Below are 11,730 nucleotides of genomic sequence, written 5' to 3' on the forward strand. Positions count from 1 at the left end.
ACAAAGAAAATATAAATAGCTTCAAGGAGCTGTGTGATGCTCTCATAACACCTGATGAACAATGCCCACTCATCACTACCGAGGAGGTGAAAAAAGTATTAAGAGTGATGAAAAACTATTCCGCACCGGGACCAGATTGCATCAAAACCTTCTGGTGGAAGAAGTTTCCTTCAAGCCATCAGCGTTTGGCCCGTATTTTCACCTCATATTTAAGTTCAGAAGAGCCAATTCCGGACTGGTTCGTGGAAGTGCGCACAATACTCCTGTCGACAATAGGCAACTTAGATGACCCGAAGAATTACAGGACAATCACTTGTCTGAACACACTATATAAGATATTCACAGCTATCCTAAATGATAGGATTGTTCGGACAATTGCAGCTGTGTGGCAAGAAATGTATGAACAGCGCGGCTTAAAGAAAGCCGTAGCAGGATTTCGGGAGAACCTGCTCATCGATAGATGTGTCTGCAAAGATACAGCATCCTACCAGCGTGACTTATCGATGGCCCGGATTGATTACCGGAAAGCTTTCGATTTGACCTCCCATAAACTTATCATCTGTCTTTTGGAAAGCTTAAAGGTTCATCCGCAAATCGTGAGGTGAATAGAGAGATTGATGCCGCTTTAGAAAACCAGATTTACTATCTCATCTCGAAAAAATCGTGTAACTAACAGGATCACCTTTCAGAGAGGTGTCTCTCAGGGTCAGACCATAAGCCCCCTCCTCTTATGCATCACATTATTGCCACTTATCTAACACTTCGCCATTCCGACGCGTACTTTTGCGGCAAACCTGCAGATTGAAATTACAAGGTCACTCGTGTATTTTACATGGACGATCTTAAGATCTAGGCTAAAAACACAGAGCAGCTACATCTAGCACTAGAGACCCAGTGGGCACAAAGTTTGGCGACTTCTTTAGGGCATCGTTACGACATCTTTATGACGTCGCCAAATTTTGTGCCCACTGGGGATTGTCGACCGATATACTAAGGAAAAAGGAATGGAATTTGGGGTAGAAAAATGCGCCAAGGTTTATTTGAAGCGAGGAAATCTTAACGGCAATTCTGAAGACCATGAGCTCGTCGACAGAAGCGCTATATGACACCTTTGCTCTGGAGAGATATTGCATACCTGGACGTGCCACAGAGCCGCATTCAGGATGTGTCATCTATAAAGGATATTCTCCGAAGCAGATACAAACGTCTCATCCGGAAAATTTGGTGTTCTGAATTGTCGGCTAGGAACAAAGTATCTGCAACGAACATGCTAGCCGTCCCTGTATTAATATATTCATTTGGATTGGTTCCATGGACGAAGAACAAGCTCAGATCGCTTGATATCGGGACACGAAAGGTTATACACATGAACTAAAGCATGCATCTTAAGTCTTCTGTTCCGTGACTCTACATCTCACGCCGTCAAGGTGGTCGCGGAATATGAAATCTTAAATTTCCTTACAACAGGATTATTCTGGGTACAGCACATAGAGTCGGAAATGGAAGAAATCCTCTTCTTAAAATGGTCAGGAAACACGAAGAAGTGCAAAAAGGAGCGTTTTTGTACAAGGCAGCGGAGGAGGCTGCTGAAACATTCGGTCTTAACTTCAGTATTAGGGGTGAGCAAAATGCATCAAATCTTATCTATCTCGAGTACTAACTTCTGAAAGCCCGGATTAAGAAAGCACAGGAGAAAAACTTCCGTGAACATCTCTTCGATAAGAAGATGCGCGGCATCTTCCACAGAAATGTGGAGGATCAGTCAATATCGTGTGTGCTAACTTTGCTTTCCTTAAATCACCCAGATTGAAGCCTGGCATGGGGGGTTTCATTTTGGCATGTCAAGACGGTGTCATTTCCACCTTAACATACCGTCGCCACATTTTGAGCCAAGACATTCCCGATGAGAGCTGCAGGGCGTGCCATGCACACTCCGAGTATTTAGCACACATACTATCCAGTTGTCCAACTCATGCGAAAACGACCTACATCCAAAAGCACAATGCGGCACTAAGAGTGCTTTATTACCATCTCTGTCACTCTTACGGCATGAACCTTAATATCGCTTCTCTAAATGTTCCTAGGGAAATAGAGTCAATTGTCGAGAATGAGAAGTGTCGCATATACTGGAATTTTATATTCTCGATAATTGTTTGTGTTGCACATTCGAGGCCTGACATGGTTCTTCTTGACCCTGAGAAGCGAACCATGTTCGTTATCGACCTTTCGGCCCCAGCCGACAAAAACATCATAGCCAAGGAGAATGAAAAGAAAGAGAGGTAAAAGAGAGGTAAAGAGAGGTACCTTAGAAGGGATTTGAAACAATTGTACCCGGAATATTCTGTTAAACTAATCGTTCTTATCATCGGCGCTCTTGGAGGTGCCAAGCTTCCATTGGTTAATAACCTGAAAAGCATTTTTGTGTGTCAACAATATGCAACAACTCCTGAAAATTATAAAAATAAATTGAAAATTCCCTGACATCTTTTAAAACATCATCAAATATTTTAAATCCTTAAAAATCTTTTGAAATTTCTTGAAATTTTAAGTTTCAGATTGAAATTTAGAAAACTTTAGAAAATTTGAGAAGGGTTATTTTAAAAAATGTCCTAGGATATCTTAAGCGAACACATTTTTCTTTGATAAATATATATATGTATAATACCTATGGATGCAGAAAGAATATAAGTTGCTAGACTAATAATTATAGTTCCACATCATATGTTCTCTGTGTGTGTGTTTCCTAATATAAGTGTCACCCAAACTTCAAATTTCATTGTATATTCTGTCATATTTTTATATTCTATCATAGCATAAAGAATGTCTTAGTTACTGGAGAATATCTCAGGGAATCTTTGGGAAATTTGAGAGCATTCTTCACAAATCTCTGGCTTTTTCCGTGTCCTTTCTTTCCATCTGTTTCCAACTTTTAATCAGGAGTAGCCGTAGCTCTTTAAACCCCTATAAATTACTCGGGATCATTTTACCCAAAATCTTGAGGGCGGTAAACGTTAAGACGAACACCTTTTGCAACTAAAGTCTCATTTAAAAACATGGCAATAAATTTTATAACAAGCCAGTCCAAACTCGAAGAATTAACGGACTTCTAAAATCACAAGGCAGTAAAATCTCGATTTTGGGTTTTTCGGCAAAGACTCTCCCTGAAAAATTATTCGACAAGTCATAACTTACCTCCGTTCTACTCTTCCCCTTGTTCCTACCACCTCCACCTAATTGTCTCCACCACCTTGAGCCAGATTGCAAGAGTGGAGTTGATACTCCTCGAGTCTTTTGGATCCTTTGCGAATTTTCTCGAGTAGGAGTGCACAGTCTCTTTTCGAAATTCTAACTTGAATCTTCTCTCCGTCTTTGGGAGCAGACTAGACTTCAAAAATTCTAAGTGCAGGTTTGGAGTTTCAACCTTTCGGAATTCGCAGAACCTTATAATCTGAGAAGACGTTCATCAAATAACGTAGTAAATTCCTGTCAAGCTCACTTTCGATAAGAAACGAAAGTCCCTCCCAAATTTTAAATTATATAATAAAGTAAAATAGTTATTCTTCTCTGTGCCAAACTACCACTAATTCTCTCAGATGACAATGGGAATTGTTCTGTAAGTAATTATCTTAAAATATATCAGATTATTTAACCGACCATCATTTATCTCTTGAATTTCTCACATATAAACCGCCTAATTCCTTATCCTATTGTTCCTTTTTGTAATTTCATTTAATAAGTAAGAAAGAAAAGCAAGGTGGATTTCAACCCTTTAGATCTGGCAAGTCCCACGCTTCCTAGCCTCTTAACCGCTCGAGGGGCTTGGATATTACTTTAAATTATAAAGAGGAATACAAAATTCTCAACCCTTTCACCATCACGATTATTAACCCCGTAACGTAACCATTTTCAACTTATTTTTATAATTTCAAAGAAATAAAAACATTTTAGAATGGTTATTTTTAAAAATTCCAAAGTACTTTAGAAATCTTCCAAAAAAGTTCTAGGTATTTCAAAATATTTTGAAGGATTTGAAAAATTTGAGAGAACTTGAACAGATTCCAAGGAATTTAAATTGATTTCAATAATTTAGTATGAAATTTTAAAGGATTCAAAATATTTCAGGGTATTTTTAAAATTTCAAAGAATCTTCAAGAGCTTTAGAAAATTTCAAGAGATTTCAAAAGATTTTAAATATTTAAGGATGTTTTAAAAGATGCCAAGGAATTTTCAACTTATTTTTGTAATTTTAAGGAATTTCAAAGAATTTTGAAGACTTTAGCAGAGTTATTTTTTTAAATTCCAAAGTACGTTAAAAATTTGTTTAAGAAAGTTCAAAGTATGTCAAAATATTTGGAAGGAATTGCTGTATTTGAGAGTATTTTCAAATGCTCTAAGGAATTTTCAATTGATTACGGTAATTTAGTATGAGATTTAAAAAGATTTGAAAATTTTTAGGATATTTTAAAACATTAAAAATATTTTAGGGTATTTTTAAATTTTCAAGAAATTTTCAATTGATTACAGAAATTTAATATGATATTTTAAAGGATTTGAAATATTTCAGGGTATTTATAAAATTTCAAGATATTTTGAAGAGCTTCAAGAAATTTCAAGAGTTTTCAAAAGATTTTAAATACTTGAGGATGTTTTAAAAGATGTCAAGGAATTTTTAACTTATTTTTATAATTTTAAGGAATTTAAAAGAATTTTGAAGACTTTAGCAGTGTTACTATGAAAAATTCCAATGTAATTTAGAAATCTTTAAAAGATGTCAAGGTGTTTCAAACGATTTTGAGGGTTTCGAAATATTTGAGTGTATTTTAAAAGGTTCCAAGGGATTTTCAATTTATTACAGTAATTTAATATGAGATTTAAAAGAATTTGATATATCTTAGGATATTTTAATAGATTCCAAGGAATTTTTAAATGATTTCAATAATTTAGAATGAGATTTTAAAGGATTTTAAATATTTTAGGATGTTTTTAAAACATTCCAAGGAATTTTCAATTAATTTCAGGAATTTAAAGCGATTTCAAAGAATTTTAATGAGTTTTTTATATTGTCTGGTTGAAAGTGGAATTGCTTTGTTAAAAATTTAGTTTTTTTTGACTTGATGATTCATCAATTTCACCTGAAAGAATATATACTCAAAATCGACGCATGCATGAAATTAAAAATCCTGCGAAACATTAAAATCGCCAATTTCTTTCATTTCTTTCAAATGGGGATCGAGATGTAAACAAGACCACCGAAGTTTTCCGAAGCTTTCAGATCGGCAATCATCGTGCAGCAGAAAACCTGAGAAAAGCGAAGTTTTAGTCGTGCATTTTCGGCTTACAAACGAACTTATAGTGGTAATCATGCACCTTCTATTTTGCTGCTGCTAAGCGGTAGGTATGGTGGGGGGTAAGTTTGTAGCTCGATCTGGCCGGACTGGTCGCTAGTGATGAACTGGAAATGATTTCTGCCTGCGGTCTCGATTTGCGAGCCTTGCCGCTTTCGTGCGTTCACGAAGAAGCTCGAATTTGGCAACGTCGAGTTTTCCGGTAGACTTTCCTCGCTCGTAACGCTGAGAAAATATAAACAGAGAAGAAGAGCTGGCGAGGAGCGAATTTCCCGCTCTTCATGCATTTCGCTCTCAGTCCCTGAAAATTCTTCATGAATCGTAATTTTTTTTAAAGTTTTGAAAAACTTCTAGTAGAAGTTCACACGGTGCAAACATGGTTTTATTAACACATAAATTTTTCGTTCAAGCTTCAACGCATCATCCAAAAAAAGATATGTAATTACACAAAAACAACTTAAACTTCAAATTCATGCATTCCTATTCCTATAAACCCCCCATCTATTAACCTCAAAACAATAAAGTCCTGACCTAAAATCAATTAGACTTAAAACAGATAAAATCTAATCGTCAAATAAATCGGTCAAATGTAGGACATATGACCCATTTTGTTTGTTCTAACCCTTGGCGGCCCGAAGGAACCGACTGGAGCCTCTACCAAGTACCCGCAAATACCCCGTTGGGTTCCCATTCGGTTCCTTTTTTAAAATTAAAAAAAAAACAGCAAAATCAACTTTTAAATTATTGGAATTCGGATTATGCGTTAACCCTATCGACATACACTGGTTTGAATCTGCACCAACAAAATTTTCCAGTTGCTGGCATTTTCCGCTTTCACTTTTCCGAGGTATACCCCCACTACGACAAAATATGCGGTACCTCTCTAGCATCTATTGTCGTTAAGTCCGCGTTCATTTGTGGCTAGGCTGTCGAAGTAGCAGGTACTAAACTTCGAGTGAGTACTTATTTGCACAAGTGTTCCTTGTACGTGTGCAGCATTGTTGCCGACTCCGAAATATAAAAGTAGTGAATTTCGCTGCTGGGCACTTAGATTTCTATCGAAAGTAAGTAAATTTAATCTTTCTTACAATAATTAGATTTTAATATATTTATTGAAATAAATTGCAAAGAAAACATTTTTCGCATTCGATAGCCACCATAAATAAATTTTATTTTGCATCTTAGTATGCATTGAATGCGAGCGCTTTGCCGAGAAATAAGTATTTCCTTATATTTTTTAAGTATTGACATAATTTTGATGTTAACTAAATGGTGTTATGGTATTTTCTTGTTATTTAATATATTTACTTTGACTTGTCCACTCTGAAGGCACGAAATTGCCTCTTTGGAATATAGTAACTTCAGGGGCATGTGAAAAATACTTAGTATAATTATATTACTTTTATATTTTTTCTTAAAAAACAATGTTTTAGCTAATAAATCGCGTTGGTTTCGTACAATTTTGTTAAAGTGCAAAAAAAAAAAATATACGATTTTTCAAAAGGAAAAAACATTTTTTTTAAACCATACTTTGTTTAAAACAATTTTTCTCTAAAAACATTTTTTTTTATGAATTTCAATTCCAGCATTGTATTCTACGGAAAATTTCACATAAATAACATATGTTTTTCGATAGGTTTCGAACATTTCTTAACCTTTAAATCAGCTGCTGAAATCACGAAATCCCAATTTGCACCTGTGTACGGTACATGGGTGCTGGAATGAAGTGTACGGTGAGAGGGATAAAATTTTTATTAGAAACTTACGGAGTAATCGCAATACTTTTTCTTGCAGCGTTAAGAAATTAAAAAAATAAAATACCTATCATTTACATGGGCCGAAAGCGCCTTCAAGTGCACTTTCTTTTAATAGCAGTTAATAAGCCTTTCGTCGGTAACTTTAAGAAAAATACTACTTGAGCTATTATGCATGCGCTTGAAGTCACCTTCAACAGAAGTTAATGACATTTTTTTAACTTTTAAGGCTGCAAAAACAAGTATTGCGATACTTCGTGAGTTTCTAATAGAAAATTTAACTTAAAATCCGAATTTCAACAGTTTAGAGGTTGATCTTGCTGTTTTTTTGAATTTTTTTTAAAGGAAGCCAATGGGAACCCAATGGGGTCTTTATGGGTACTTTGTAGAGGCTCCTTTCGGTTCCTTCGGTCCACCAGGGATAAGACAAGACCTGAAACATATGCCTTCAAACGAATGAAACTATTAAACGGAAACTCACCATTTTCAAATCTATAAAATTAAAACTTTCAAAACTCTGATTCTAAACTCTGAATAAACCAAACTTTGAAACTATTAACTTAAACTTATACCGTACACCCAAAAATTAATTTCTAAAACTAAGAACTCGTAAATGTCAAACCTAAAAAAAGCAAATCTTTAAACCAATACTTAAAGACCTTAAATCTTTTAATTCCATATTTCTATAGGCCAATTTAAGAAATCCTGAAATCATAAATTCTGCAATAAACCCCAAAATAATCGAATATAAAACCAAAAATTTTAAGCCTGTAAGTCCTGATCCTTTTTTTTTATTTATCAATAAATTGAAATATCCTGCGAATTGTATGATCGAGTAAAGAAATAAAATGCAAAGTTTATCCTAAATCATTGATTTCCATGTGATTATAGGGTAAAAAACTTGCTTGGCTTTTGTTATGTCATCGTAAGGTGGATTCATTTTACTTCCAAACATTTGTAAATTATGCTCTCTTATTTTTCGATAGGTGTCTTTTGAAAGACGAGCATCAGTAAACATAGCCAATGCTTGATTTCTTTCACTATAATTGTAATTACTCTCCTCAGTTTAATCTTCTGACGCAGCATCGTTCACCTTAGGTGTTTCTTTTTGTTTTACTTTCAAAGCTATTTGCAGTTCATTATATGCATGGTTCGAAGCTAGTTCTGTTGCTCGTCTTATTTTAGTTTTATTTGAGCCCTTCTCGAACGATAAGCGTGGTTGACCTTTTTTACTATAACATAAGAACTTTCGTCCTCTGTAATTTCATTATCCAGCTCCCCTATATTCAGGACAAGCATTTTCTCTAAAAAATCCTTATATTTGTTGAAATCTGTTGAAATCTGTCTCTTCTACGGGAGACACTGATCCATTTCTTTAAATAGTGTCAAAAAAACTGTTATTATTTTGTTTCTTAGGAATTGTTGTGCAGTTTCAGACGGAGAGTACGTTGACTATAATTTTCCTATGAGCAAATCTGTTCCTTTAGAACCAGTGGGCACAAAACTAATTATATCTTGAGAATGTCCATGGGACGTTCCTAGGACGTCCTATATCAGGCCAATCGACGTCTCTAAGACGTCCAATGTCCTAATGATGACCTAAAGACGTCTTAAAGACATGGACATTCTCGGGACATCTTTCGTACTAAAATTAGACGTTTTAAGAGCATCCCTGGGATGACGAAAATATATGTTATAAAACACGTCTTAGGGATGTCCCAAAGACGTCTCTAGGACATATTTAATTTTTTCCCATTTGGGAATTATTGGCGTAATTATTATTCCACATTAATTCACATAAAGATGAATATTTAATTTGTTTAGGTAATTAAGACATTGTATATTAACACTTAGAAGATACTAAATTAACACAAGCTATTTTGAATTTTACGAAACTAAGATTTAATTTATTGGATTATCATAAATATTACGAATCATAGAAAAATTCAGATTTTCTATCTTATAACACTAAAAATACAAAAAGTGTTATATATTGTATATCAAACCAATACAGTAAAAACTCTGAAGATCTCGTCGGTTAACAATTTCAAACATATCTAGGGTTTAAATGACTCAGGTTTATAAGTTTGTAGGTTTTAACTAGATAGATTTATAGATTTGAGGTTTGAAGTTTACAGTTTACAGTTATGAAATGTATGGTTCATATCTTCTACATTTGACCGATTTATTAAACGATTAGATTTTATTTGTTTTAAGTCTAAGTGATTTTGAGTCAGGACTTTTTGGTTTCGAGGTTTATAGATGAGGGTTTACGGGAACAGGGTCCCTCACAGCAATAGGATATACTGGAATCCCTCGGCCCCCTGGGGCCTGAGGCACTAGCCCCACCGTGCCCCTTTGTAAACCCAGCGCAGCTCGTCGGATATCCCGCACGGCGGAAACTTGGATATCCCAGGGATAACCCCAGGATATCCAGGGTAACCCTGGGATTTTTACGGGATATTCAAATGTCCCAAGTAGGATATAGAAAATTAATTTATATGCTACTTGGGACTTTTTAATATCCCGTAAACGTCCCAGGGTTATCCTGCATATCCAGGGGTTTTTACCTGGGATACCCAAATTTCCGCCTTGCGGGATATTCGACGGGTTATCCCTGGGATATCCTCGGGACAACCTGGAAGATAAATGGGATCAAATGGTGAACTTTTACCAAAAGTTTTTCCAAACATTATAAAAAAAAATTACGATTCATGATGAATTTTTGTCCATTTTTGGTAAAAAAAATTCTTGTTGTCACATATCAGGTCACTATGAAAAATATGAAAGCAAGGAGTCTTTTTGAAGATATTTCGCATTGATTCCGAAAGAAAATAAACCTATAATGAAAAAATGGTTAGAATGTGTATTTGTTTACAAAAATCGTTTAAACAATTATAATTTTCTGCCACTATCAAAAATACGATCTCATAGATTCTTTTGCAAGATGTTTCGAATTATTTCTGCAAAAAAATCAAACCTATTGATGAAAAAATTGTCCAAACGCGCATTTGTTTATAGAAATTGTTTAAATAATTAACATTTTTTGGTTACTATGTAAAATATGATAGTAAGGAGTCTTGCACTGAATTTAGACTTACCTCTACACGATGAATTTATAATTTTCAACGATTTCAGTGAGCGACAATATTAAAAATTCCACTGTGAACACAAAAGATCACACGAGCCTATATAAAGTCGCTCCAACCTAAACGTAAAGTTCCACTCTAGAATTGTCGAGAGTCGAGCTGCATTCGGCGCAGTCGGCCGCGCACATTTGTGAGTGAAATAAGGCAAGGGGTGGGGGGGGGGCGAACGAAGGGAAAATCGGAAAACGAGAAGTGTCCCCGGTAAAAAGGCTTGCATTAAAAAGCATTGAAAAATTTCATTCATTCAGTGGTTCTGGCAAAAAATAATTTTTAAAATTTTTTATCATGATTTTATATTTTTTCAATTGATAATATTTGAACAAAGCGAATATTTGACGATAAAGAAATATATTCGTACATACAATCCTACTAGATTTGGCAAATTTCATGCTTTTAGAGCGTGTTCTAATGCTTCAAACGAAAATTGTGTTTTTAATGTATTTGAGGTTATGTCTGACAGCTCCGATCGGTTTTAAAAGGGATTGAAATCTTATAATTTTCGCCACCTAATGAAACTTAAAAAACTAAGGATAGAAACGGAATTCTTAGGGATTCATATTTTCTAATACTTTTTAATGCAAGGCTTCTTAGCGGAAAACTAAACATCTAACACCGGATACCGGAAATGGGTGGATTAGTAAATTATAAGATTGAAGAACATTCTTGATGGAGAGCGCCACCATGGTGCATAGGCCCGTGACCTAAGTCTCTGAAGTAATGCGAAAGCGGTTTCCGGAGACTTAGGTAGGCAGAAAAGAGAAGGGGTTTTAGTCGGTAAAAATCCGACACTACCCAGCCACACGGTTTTCTATTCTACCAAAGAGAACGTATTTTCAATATATATATATTCCTCTAGAATCAAACCGAAGGGCCTATGACAAAGCCACCGAACGCGTCCTCGGGTTGCGGATAGAGGGTCCCTGTACCAAGGGTTTCTGCTGAATATGGTTACAAAAATAAATAGGCAGTCGCGGACAATTGTCCAGGGGTGGTCCCGAAGGAATTAACCCCCAAGCGGAGGTGTGAAAACCGTGCCGAAAGCTGAATGGCACCTGGGTGAGGTGTCTAGAACGGTGACTCTGGGATACCAGGCAACCTCTCAGAGTAAGCAGCCTTATCCTTGCATGCGGGGCTCTACAAGGATGGACGAACCCCTTTCGTCGATGGATCGGCGGGATCTCGCGACCTTCGGGTGGACGGAGCGACTAAATCACGAGTTGGAAGAGTGCTACGATGCGATTGTCGCCCCTGAACGGGGTTACATGGCACGGCTGCATGCTCTGTGGTGCGAGAAACACCCGGAGCTATCGCACTTTTCGCAGCAACGTCTGCGAAACCATGCTGAACTACTCCGAAAAAGGGGCTATGTAAGCGGAATACCTACTCTACCACAGCTAGAACAAGCCGATAACAAAGAAAGAGAGGCGACACTAAGACCAACCGCGGGCAGGCATCCAATAGATGAAGAGCGATGCTTTACGA

This window comes from Belonocnema kinseyi, chromosome 5 (genome assembly GCF_010883055.1).
Source record: "Belonocnema kinseyi isolate 2016_QV_RU_SX_M_011 chromosome 5, B_treatae_v1, whole genome shotgun sequence".
Classification (NCBI taxonomy): Eukaryota; Metazoa; Arthropoda; class Insecta; order Hymenoptera; family Cynipidae; genus Belonocnema; species Belonocnema kinseyi.